Raw genomic sequence first — 13,243 nt, forward strand, 5'->3', positions numbered from 1 at the left:
GAGTTGAATATTTTTATTGGGAAAACATTTAAATGTGAGTTTGGGGCATGCGAAAAGTGGATCGCCAGAATTAGTGTGAGTTTGCTTGTTCTCACAGCCTATTAAATGTACGCGTTTGTTGCTGGTTGATTCACAATTTATTCAGCTACTTTTCAATGTCAAGTCATTGAACACTACATTGATGGTTTTTATATATATCTTATTATATTATAATTTCACCATGTGTTTTTCCAACCACTCTTCCCTCCTCACATTATGTTTTTTAAAATATTTTTTCAGATTGTTATCTCTGACTCAGCTATTTTAATATTCATTTAATAAGAGTTATATTTTAGAGGTAGACAGAGAGACACAATTAGAAAGTTCTTTTCCCCTGTTCTGGATTTTTGCATTATTCACTCTTTGAGATCACCTCCATTGAGTTATTCTTTTCAGTTTAGGATAATATTTGATATTAATGTGGATAGTCTTATGCTAAGGCTGTAATACTTGAATGCCTGATGAGTTATGCCCCTTGTAACTATGAAAGCTGTTTTGTGGTTGTCAGAGGGCACCCATACAACTAAGGCTGTTTGTGGAGTGCCGGTCTAATCTCTGTTCTATATAGTATACATATAGGGGGTCATTCCGAGTTGATCGCTAGCTGTCATTGTTCGCAGCGCAGCGATCAGGCTAAAAATTGGCACTTCTGCGCATGCGTATGGTGCGCACTGCGCACGCGCGACGTACTTTCACAAAAGCCAATGTAGTTTTACACAAGGTTTAGCTATGCTTTTCAGTCGCACTGAGTGATTGACAGGAAGTGGGTGTTTCTTGGTGGTAACTGACCATTTTCGGGGTGTGTGTGAAAAAACGCAGGTGTGCCAGATAAAAACGCAGGAATGGCTGGAGAAATGGGGGAGTGGCTGGCTGAACGCAGGGCGTGTTTGTGATGTCAAAACAGGAACTAAACAGTCTGATGTGATCGCTAGCTAGGAGTAGGTCTGCAGCTACTCTGAAACTGCAATTTTTTTTTTGTAGCCGCTGTGCGATCCTTTCGTTCACACTTCTGCTAGGCTAAGATACACTCCCAGAGGGCAGTGGTTTAGCGTTTGCACTGCTGCTAAAAGCAGCTAGCAAGCTATCAACTCGGTATGAGGGCCATAGATAGATAGATAGATAGATAGATAGATAGATAGATAGATAGATAGATAAACAAAAGTCACATGGACCGGCACTCCCATACGCTGGACAATAGACTCCGGTGCATCCTGACTAGAAAAAGTAAAACATGTACTGAAAAAATGCAGCGGCACTCTGAGATTTCCACTAACAAAGTCTGTGTATTAAAAATTACTCCATGCTATTCCAACATTTTCAGGGCTAGTGTGCCCCTCACTCACCTTGACAAAGAGGCACGCTAGCCCCGAAATGTTGGAATAGCATGGAGTGATTTTTAATACACGGCTTTGTTAGTGGAATTCTCTGAGTGCCGCTGGATTTTTTCAGTACTTATGTATATATATATATATATATATACTAGCTGGAGTACCCGGCATTGCCTGGGATTTTAAGAATGTCTGTTTAAAAAGTAAATGTAAATATTAAACACACAGTATAAATAACATTGTAGATAGCTGAATACCCATGCTTCGCTACGGGATGAGGATGGTAAATTAGAATGTTAGTAATTCGTAAATTTACGTCGGTATATAGGCATATTTTGCTTCCCTGACGCACTTTGTGTAGTGGCCGGACCCCTTTTTGTTCCCCCAAGGGACCCTGCTCTTCCCACTATACAACTCTCAGTCTGTGGCTTCCTGCTGCCTCCATTCCCCTCCTCACATCATGTCAGTGCCCCTGTGAAATTATCAATTTATTTACAGTTTCTTATATAGCGTAGCACATTATGTATCTCCTGATATACTCTGTGCTGCTGGGGGAACCGTGCTTCTTCCACTATATAACTGTCAGTGTGTGGGTTTGTGCTACCTCCATTCCCCTCCTCACATCATGTCACTGGCCCTGTCACATGCAGCCCTGTAATCACTGACATATCATGCATGTATTGATATAGTCTGTGCCGCTGGGCCACCCCTAGGGGTGCTAGTGGAGTGTTACCCCCACAGTGTTTGTTCCCAGAGTGTAAGTCATATGTGCAACAAAGTTGTTGTAAATTGCTACAGGCATTCCAAAGTTATGCTGTCTTCTGAAATACTCAGTGCTGCTGCCCCACCCCTAGGGGTGCTAGGGGTGTCTTACCTTCACAGTGTTCGTTCCCAGCGTGTAAGTCATATGTGTAGCAAGTTTGTTGTAAATTGGTCCAGGCATGCAGGAGTTATGCTGTCTTCTGAAATACTCTGTGCTGCTGGCCAACCCCTAGGGGTACTAGGGGTGTCTAACCCCCACAGAATTTGTTCCCAGATTGTAAGTCAAATGTGTACCAAGTTTGGTGTACATTGCTCCAGGCCTTCCACAGTCATGCTGTCTGCTGACATACTCTGTGCTGCTGTCCCACCCCTAGGGTTGCTAAGGGTGTTTGACCCCCACAGTGTTTGTTTCCAGAGTGTAAGTCATATGTGTACCAAGTTTGTTGCAAATTGCTGCAGGCATTCCAGAGTTATGCTGTCTGTTGAAATACTCAGTGCTGTTGCCCCACCCCTAAGGGTGCTAGGGGTGTCTTCCCCCCACAGTGTTTGTTGCCAGATTGTAAGGCATATGTATACCAAGTTTTGAGTACATTGCTCCAGCAATTCCAGAGTTATGCTGTCTGCTGATATACTCTGTGCTGCTGTCTCCCCCCTAGGGGTGCTAGGGATTTCTAATTGTTTTAGTTGCCTCGGCCATGTTTTAATACGCTTGTATGTAAAATGTCACGATCATACTGTATCTTGTAAACTGTGGATTTGTATAGAAAGACAGTAGGACAGAAGGATAAAAGGACAGAAGGACAAATTTTCACTTTTACAGTATCTAGTAGATTAGAGATGAGTGGCTTTGGTTCTCAGAGAACCTAACCCCTCCAAGCCCAGTTCTATGTCCAGCTTGGGATTTCCCACCAGAATCTGAAACCAGAATAAGACAAAACATCATCATGCTGCTGTTGGATTCTCTTGGGTTTTGGATTCCATATAAATAGCCACACATCACCACCATTTTCACTCCAGACTTGGAGAGTGAGGGAGACTGACCTCTGTCTCTCTGTGGGTGCTGGTGTCGGGTGGTGTCAGTGTGTGCTCTGTAGGGGTGCTGCCCCTGTTACTGTGGTGTACCTGCGCTGTAAGGGGTGATGTACTGGCTATCCTGGCTGTCACTGGTATTTAATATGCTGTTTGGGGTGCTGCTGCTGTACATGGGTGTTGTTGCTGTCCTGGCTTTCATGGGGTTGTACAGGGGGCAGGGGTACTGTCCTCCTCTATGCTGTAAAAAAATCACACTAGTCCTGTATGCTGTGAAAATAGAGGGGTCCTGGCCCAGTCTTGTATGCTGTAAAAATTCAGGGGTGCTTCTGTTTAAATATTACACTGGCCCTGTTTGCTGTAAAAATTCAGTGTTGGTGCTGCTGTTGTTAAAACAAAAGCACACTGTCCTGTATGCTGTAAAAATACAGGGGTGCTGCTGTTAAAATATTACACTGACCCTGTATGCTGTAAAAATTCAGGGGTGCAGTTTTTTTAAAATAAAAGCACACTGGTCCTCTATGCTGTAAAACTACAGGGGTGGTGCTGTTAAAATATTACACTGGCCATGTATGCTGTAAAAATTCAGGGGTGCAGTTGTTAAAATAAAAGCACACAGGTGCTGTATGCTGTAAAAATACAGCGCTCCTGCTGTTAAAATATTACACTGGCCCTGTATTCTGTAAAAAATCAAAGGTGCTGTTTTTAAAATAAAAGCACACTGGTCCTGTATGTTGTTAAAATACAGGGGTGCTGCTGATAAAATAAGATTACACTGGCCCTGTATGCTGTAAAAATTCAGGGGTGCAGTTAAAATAAAAGCACACTGGTCATGTATGCTGTAAAAATACAGGGGTGCTGGCCCAGGCTTGTATGCTGTAAAAATTCAGGGGTGCTGATGTTGTTAAAATAGAAGCACACTGGTCCTGTATGCTGTAAAAATTCAGGTGTGCTGCTGTTAAAATATTACACTGGCCCTGTATGCTGTAAAAATTCAGGGGTGTTGCTGTTGTTAAAATAAAAGCACACTGGTCCTCTATGCTGTTAAAATACAGGTGTGCTGTTGTTAAAATAAAAGCACACTAGCCCTGTCTTGTTTGCTGTAAAAATTCAGGGGTGCAGTGAAAATAAATGTACACTAGCCCTATCTTGTATGGTGTAAAAATTCAGGGGTACAGTAATATAAATGTACGCTGTCCCTGTCTTATATGCTGTAAAAATTATGGGGTGCAGTGAAAATCATTGTACACTGGCCATGTCTTGTATGCTGTAAGGATTCTGGGGTGCAGTGAAAATCAATGTCCACTGGTCCTGTCTTGTATGCTGTAAAAAATCTGGGGTGCAGTGAAAATCAATGTACACTGGCCCTGTATGCTGTCAAAATACAAGGGTGCTGCTGTTTAAATAAAAGTACACTGGTCCTGTATGCTGTAAAAACACAGGGGTGCTGTTTTTAAATAAAAGTACACTGGTCCTGTATGCTGTAAAAATACAGGGGTGCTGCTGTTAAAATAAAAGGACACTGGCCCTCTATGCTGTAAAATACAGGAATGCAGTGAAAAGAAATGTACACTGGCCTTGTTTTGTATGCTGTAAAATTACACGGGTGTTGTGAAAAACAGGTGTGCTGGCAGTGTCCGCGGTTGGGATGTTTAGGCCTGACCTTCAGAACACTGTATGGGAAGAGGAGGCTCATACCACCATTTGCATGCCCTCTGCAAGTGCTGGGAGGATCACCCACAGTCCAGTTGCTGATATTGAGATTGAGGATGTCACTGTAGAAATACACCAGGATGAGAAGGATATGGATGTAGCTGGCGCTCTGGAGGAAGTTGACAATGAGGATTCTGATGGTGATGTGGTTTGTTTGAATTAGGCACCAGTGGAGATATTTGTTGGCAATGGGATGAAAAATCCCATTATCATGCCTGGGCAAAATACAAAAAAAGCCACCTCTTTGGTGTGGAATTATGTCTCCACAAATCCAGACAACAGGTTTCAAGCCATCTTTTGCCTTTGTCAATCCATAATAAGTAGGGGTAAGGACGTTAACCCTTAGGAACATCCTCCATTATACGTCACCTGCAGCACATTTATCAAAAGTCATTGTCAAGTACAGAAACTTTGGGTAATAGCGTAAGCAGTCCACTGACACCTAAATGATGTGGTTTTGTTTAAATATTAGTTCTCTGTGAGGATGAGGATATAAACACTGAAGGGTGCAGTGGGGGGGGGAGGGAGTCTGAGGATGAGGACGACATCTTGCCACTGTAGAGCCAGTTTTTGCAAGGAGAGATTAACTGCTTTTTTTTTTTTTTTGGTGGGGGCCCAAACAAACCAATAATTTCAGCCACAGTCATGTGGCAGACCCTGTTGCTGAAATGATTGGTTTGTTAAAGTGTGCATGTCCTGTTTATACAACATAAGGGTGAGATTCTATTGCATGCGCAAATCTCCGGGAAAATTGTGCAGTGGCCATTTTCCCAGAGATTTCCTTACTGCTCTGCTGTGAGGATTTTAGATCAGTCATACATTCTGAATGAATGGAGTGCGGATAACCTCCAGTAGCACAGAGAGTGCCTTCAAGCACTTTGTCCTCCTACAAGCAGTGCAGAACTTGTAGGAGGACAAAGTGCTTGCTTCCCATAGCACTCCCTGTGCTATGGGAGGCGATCGTCATGTGCAGGGGTAGAGAAGCAGGTGGCCAAAGGACCTGGATGGAGTTCTCTGCACCCCCTTAGCCTTCCCCTAGTTGCAGCCTTGGTCTGTGATGATAAGACACACACTAGCAAGCAATCTGCAATACAGGATCCTCCTGTGTTTATTTGATAAAAGTGAGCTACACGATTGTTTTCACAAGGATATCTATCAGTAGATTTTGTGTATGAGAGCATAGACAGCGATGTGATTTCAATTTAGCAGACCCAAGATCTAGTTTGTTCATACTTGCCTTCTTTTGAAAATGCATTTCAGGGAGATTGTGAAAGTGACACCTATCAACGCGGGTGCGTACTGCTACATCTGAGAGGCGTGTCATAAAAATGACTTACATCCAAATGTAAATAAGCCCCAAAGTTAGTAGGATCTACTTGTTGAAGAAAACACACTGATATTTTGCAGGATTTATTTGTGTATTGTGTTTTATAAGAGGTTCCATATACTGTAAGTGGCCAGGAAAAACTTATTTTAAATGCATGCAGCCATAGGGGTCATTGCGCCTTATGACCAAAGCAGGGAAGTGGCACTGATGATCCCATTTTAATGTATGTATCTCTGATTTCTCTTTTTTCCCAAGAATGTAACAGCTGCATAATGTGGATAAGGTGTAATCAGGGAGATTGTTGGTCCATTCAGGGAGTGTGGGAGATTGCTACTATTTCAGGGAGTCTCCTGCAGAATGAGGGAGGGTAGGTAACTATGAGGTTGTTCAATGTTGAGTCTGGTAGACAAACAAGTGCAGTCTTTTACACTGTACTGTACACGTCAAGAGCAGAGAAAGGGACAAACGCTAGACATCAATTAGTACAGACTCCTCCTGCTTGTGTTTGATAGTCTGAGCTACACTTAGGGGTACATTTAATAAAGCTTCTACGTGAAAAGAGGTTATCTTTTCCATAGTAACCAATCAGATTCTGTCTATCATTTCTCTATTTCATCCTAGAAAATGATAGAATATAATTAGCTGCTATGGGCAACATCACTTCTTTTCATTCAGAAGCTTTAGTAAATGTACCCCTTAATGTGTACACATTAGAAGGGTATATATTTTGTGCATTGGGGCAGAGACAGTACCATGATTGTAAGCTTAGATGACCAAAACATACTGTGCTGTGATTGAGTGAACTGCACCCCTATGAAGACATCTTTTTCTAGTTGAAAAAAATCTCAAGTCTTTTAAAATTTGATTTACTGTAGATATTTCAAGGGGAAATTGTGTTTTTTAGAGGCAGTATATAGCTGCCATTAAGGGCACTTGTCAGGTGGCGGCACTTGGATACTTGTTTATTACTGTCAGATCTAAATTTACCAGTAACTGCAAAATATTTCAACTCTGCTCTACCATACGGCATCTTGAGTGGAGTGTAAATGGGTAGGTCTGCCCCTGTAAGCCGTACTACTTAGTTAATATGTATACATACTGTAATTCAAAATAAATTGAAATGTCTTTGTTTGTGTTTTTTTTTTATTATATTACATTGGCAATCATCAAATGAGGGCTTATAACCAATAAATGTACATATTAAAATAGGCAGAGGGGGGAAGCCATTACTGTTGTACCTAGGAGCGCCATGACCCCTAAATTGTGTTAGACATTGGATCACTCTGTGGTCTGTCTCCATTCCCAGCACGAGAGGCAGCTTCCCTGTTCTAGTGTTTTCCCGCCTAGTGTCAGCTCAGTGCAGGAGGAGGTGCTTAGTTCACAGTCGGAGAGAGTTCTTCCAGGGAGAAACAACTGCACTGACGTGCAGCTTCTGCTCTACTGAGTGTGTGACCTTGTCTACCCCGCAGCCAGAATCTGTGTGTCCTGAAATGTTGTGTCCCTGCTGTACTGCATCCTCAGGCGTGCACAGCTAACTTTATTAGGGGGTGCACCGCAGGAGGGGCATGTCACCACCTTTTGGGCGTGTCTAGCACTTTTTTAAATTCTCTCAGTAAAATCAGTGGCTTAATCTAATTTCTCCCTAGTTCCTAATAAGAAAGTAGATATAAAACACCCCAGAGAAATAAAATAAAATGTAATGGTGCGACCACCAACTGGTACTGACTGTCCGCTACAGCATAACTCTGAGTCCTAGCTGCCGATCCTGCCCACCCTATCGCTGTTTACACTTTCCCAACCTATCCCTGACCCAGTGGCAGAACTAGAGAGTGGTGGGCCTAGGTACATATGCATTCCCCTCCCCCACCACCCCCACCCCTTGCACCTCCCAGCATCTACACCCTGTTTTCAGTGGGCCACTCTGAAAAGTACAGGAGATTTAGGGGGCCGAACATTCCAGTTTTAATATAACAGAAGAAAAGTTTAAAATGTACAGTTGTGCCATCAGAGCCACATCTGCCTCTTTCTATGACATCAGACCCCTCCTCCGCAGGACACAAGCATTTGTCACACGTCACCATGCTCACCAGCTACTGACAGTATTGCCCCTTATTCACATTATGCCACACAGTATGAACCAAAATTTGAAATATGTCACATGGTATGAGACGAAATTCACATTATGTCACACGGTATAATCCACATTTCCATTATGTCGCAAAGTATGAACAAAAATGTGCAATATGTCACACGGTATTAGACAAAATTCACATTACACCACACAGTATGAGCCGAAAATTCACATTATGCACACAGTATGAGCCACATTCACATTACGCCACATGGTATGATCCGAAATTCACATAATGTGAATCTCAGCTCATACTGTGTGACTTAATGTGAATTTCGGCTAATACCGTGTGACATAATGTGAATTTCAGCTCATACTGTGTGACATTATGTCACACGGTATTAGCCGAAATTCACATTATGTCACACAGTACTAGCCAAAATTCGCATTACACCAAACAGTATGAGCCGAAATTCACATTATGCCACACAGTATGAGCCGAAATTCACATTACCCCACACAGTACGAGCCACATTCACATTATGCCACACAGTATGAGCCATATTCACATTACGCCACACAGTATGAACCAAAATTCACATTACCCCACACAGTATGAGCCGCAATTCATATTACTCCACATAGTATGAGCCGAAATTTACATTACCCCACACAGTATGAGCCGAAATGTACATTACGCCACACAGTATGAGCCGAAATTTACATTACACCACATGTTACGAGACAAAATTCACATTATACCACACAGTGTGAGCCGAAAATTCACAGTATGAGCATCATCACTCTCATCAGAAAATAATGCAATCTGTGGGTGCACTCTTGAAAAAAACTGAAAAAAGAAAAGAAGGTATATATACGTGTTTACTAGCTGAGCCAAGCATTTAGTCGTTTCCTGAGTGCACCTATAGACTTTGGGGGTCATTCCGACCCGTTCGCATGCTGCTGTTTTTCGCAGCGGTGCGAATGGGTCGGTTCTGCGCATGCACAGCGGCCGCAATGCGCAGGCGCGTTGTTGTCCAGCGATGGCCGCCACTGGGCAACGACAAGAAGAATGAAGAAAGGAGGACAGCGTTCCGAGGCGTCAACTGACCATTTTCAGGGAGTGGTGCGGTGAATGCATGCATGTCCAGGCATGTCCAATCGTTTGGAGGGCGGATGTCTGACGTCAATTCCGGGACCTGCAATGCTGGCTTCATTGCACAGGGTAAGTAACTCTTACCCTGGTCTTGTTCTACACAAAACTTTTTTTGCATAGCAGGGCTGCACAAGTGTTCGCAGTCCTGCTATGCAAGAATACACTCCCCCATAGGCAGCGTCTAGTTGATCGCACGGGCTGTAAAAAGTTGCAGCGTGCGATCAACTCAGAATGACCCTCTGTAGGTGCACTCAGGATACTACTGAATGCTTGGCCCAGCTAGCATATATATGTAAAGAAAGAAAAAAAGCAAAAAAAAAAAAGTGTTACTTAATGTACATGGATGTACTGCTTAATATATATATATATATATATATGTATAAACTAGATGCTACCGTGGCTGCAGTGGCAGGGGCAAGGAAGGCACACATAGAGTACATTGAGAGCGTGGGCGTGGAGGGAGGGCGCAAGGCATGACAGCAACATGTCACATCGCAGTGTGATGTCAGTGCCTTTCCTTCCCCCGCTTTGTGGCCAGATATACTGCATATCATCCGTGGCGGGCACAGGGCATGCGCAACGGGGTGGGAGGTGCAGTGGCAGTGCAGCAATGAACAGAAGCCCGGGTCTCAACGGCGGCTGTGGCAGGCGTGGTGTGTGTGGGGTGTCAGACATTAGAGAGTGCCTGTGCGCACAAGGCCCCCCCCCCCCCCCCCGTGCACATGCCTATAACTGCATCACATGTATACTGTGAGTTCCTGCTGCTGCAGAACATCTTCTATATACTACAAGCTGTTATCTATGTTATATGAATAAACAAATCATCCTTGTTAAGTGCCGTTGTGTGGACTAACATCCCTGTCCGACACCACAACACTCTGCCAACAAATTGGCACCTGTGCACATATGGTATATTTATTCTTTTTGCATTCAGGATAAATACTTGTTGCTTTTGCACGTAGCCCACAAATGCTGGATAGCTTTATTTTTAATTTGCAATTCAGATTTCAGTTTGCGCACACCCAACCCAAATCTAAATCTCTCTGTACATATTAAATCTTCAGCATGTTTTGTCCAGGTGCAGAGGTACTTGCTCTTTCCTACTCAGAATCATGCCAAAAGCTAGATTAAGATAATATTTTACTCATAGATGCCATATTTTAACAACATGATACTTATTACAAGATGCAAGAAGCTTAAATATTAGAGATGAGTGGGTCCAGTTCACCGAGAACCGAACCCACCCGAACTTCATGATCCGAGTCCGCATCCGTGTTCGGCTCAGGACTTCCCGCCTTACTCGGATCCCAAAACATGGCAAAACGTCATCTTCCCGCTGTCGGATTCTCACAGGTTTTGGATTCTGTAAAGGTCCCCGGTGATTGGCACCAACTTCACTTCGGCTGTGGAGAGTGTACTGGATGGATATGTCCGTCTCAGTACTGTGTTGTCTGGCGTGAGGTGGGTGCTCTGTCTGCTGTATCTGAAAAGGGTTCTCTGTCTGCTGTATCTGAAAGGGATGATCTGCTGTATCAGTCCAGATGGGGTGCTCTGTCTGCTGTATCTGAAAAAGGGGTGCTCTGTCTGCTGTATCTGAAAGAGATGCTCTGCTGTATCAGTTCAGGTGGATTATTCTGTCTGCTGTAACTGAAAAAGCGATCCACTGTCTGCTGTATTTGAAAGGGTTCCCTGTTTGCTGAATCTGAAAAGAGGGTGCTCTGTCTTAGGTTTCTGAAATGGGTGCTCTGTGCGTCCATCCCAGAGCTCCGCCCTAGTGTAGAATTAAAATAATAAAAACTAAAACTAAAAGCCTAAAAATATAATTATAAAAATATATATATATTTATTGTTTGTGCTGTACCACAGAGTACTATACAATTTTTATTTTATTTTCATAAGTACTGTGACACTACCGTTCAAACCGCAGTCTATTATTATTTTGTACTCATACACGTATTGTGCAACACTGTTGGCAAAGGTCGACTGCAGTGTTCAATTACTATTTCTTATTTTGTTAAGGGGCAGTTGTCTGCGGGGGCAGTTGTCAGAGTTTAGAAATATACTAAGTTTGGAAATTACAAAGTTAGGATATTTTAAACAGAACAGTTAAACCAACAGTTAGTCTACATATATCTCACTGAATATGGACTGATTAGCTTTCTATATATCTTTTCATCTCACAGGTATGTGATTTCTGCTTGATGATTCCTGCACCTCTGCATTAACCCACAAACATCTTCAGCTGTATTTTAAATGTATGTGATTTCTGCTTGATGATTCCTGCACCTCTGCATTAACCCACAAACATCTTCAGCTGTATTTTAAATGTATGTGATTTCTGCATGATGATTCCTGCACCTCTGCATTAACCCACAAACATCTTCAGCAGTTGTCTGCGGGGGCAGTTGTCAGAGTTTAGAAATATACTAAGTTTGGAAATTACAAAGTTAGGAAATTTTAAACAGAACAGTTAAACTAACAGTTAGTCTACATATATCTCACTGAATATGGACTGATTAGCTTTCTATATATCTTTTCATCTCACAGGTATGTGATTTCTGCTTGATGATTCCTGCACCTCTGCATTAACCCACAAACATCTTCAGCTGTATTTTAAATGTATGTGATTTCTGCTTGATGATTCCTGCACCTCTGCATTAACCCACAAACATCTTCAGCTGTATTTTATATGTATGTGATTTCTGATTGACGATTCCTGCACCTCTGCATTAACCCACAAACATCTTCAGCTGTATTTTAAATGTATGTGATTTCTGATTGATGATTCCTGCACTTCTGCATTAACCCACAAACATCTTCAGCTGTATTTTAAATGTATGTGATTTCTGCTTGATGATTCCTGCACCTCTGCATTAACCCACAAACATCTTCAACTGTATTTTAAATGTATGTGATTCCTGCTTGATGATTCCTGCAAACTATAACTCTTGATCTGTATTTACACCAATGTATAATTTAGCAGTGTATGTAATTGTATTTGGATAATATTAGTACTTGCTTATAGCTGATATTATCTCTTGTATAGATGTTGGTCAGTGGAGTGGAGTTTATTAGCATACATGGAGTGATGTTTACTTAACACAGGGTAATTTAAGCCCTTTGATTAGATGTCCAATTGGCTTTAGCTGAAGCCTTTTTAAATTAGAACTAGTATATGTTAGCATTCAGTTAAGGGCAGTTGTCAGAGTTTAGAAATATACTAAGTTTGGAAATTACAAAGTTAGGAAATTTTAAACAGAACAGTTAAACTAACAGTTAGTCTACATATATCTCACTGAATATGGACTGATTAGCTTTCTATATATCTTTTCATCTCACAGGTATGTGATTTCTGCTTGATGATTCCTGCACCTCTGCATTAACCCACAAACATCTTCAGCTGTATTTTAAATGTATGTGATTCCTGCTTGATGATTCCTGCAAACTATAACTCTTGATCTGTATTTACACCAATGTATAATTTAGCAGTGTATGTAATTGTATTTGTATAATATTAGTACTTGCTTATAGCTGATATTATCTCTTGTATAGATGTTGGTCAGTGGAGTGGAGTTTATTAGCATACATGGACTGGTGTTTACTTAACACAGGGTAATTTTAGCCCTTTGATTAGATGTCCAATTGGCTTTAGCTGAAGCCTTTGTAAATTAGAACTAGTATATATTAACATTCAGTTAAGGGGCAGTTGTCAGAGTTTGGAAATTACAAAGTTAGGAAATTTTAAACAGAACAGTTAAACCAACAGTTGAACAAACATTGAAAAACATTGGAAAGCAGGTAAATCTACCATTTAACTA

This window comes from Pseudophryne corroboree, chromosome 1 (assembly GCF_028390025.1).
Source record: "Pseudophryne corroboree isolate aPseCor3 chromosome 1, aPseCor3.hap2, whole genome shotgun sequence".
In the NCBI taxonomy this organism is placed as follows: domain Eukaryota; kingdom Metazoa; phylum Chordata; class Amphibia; order Anura; family Myobatrachidae; genus Pseudophryne; species Pseudophryne corroboree.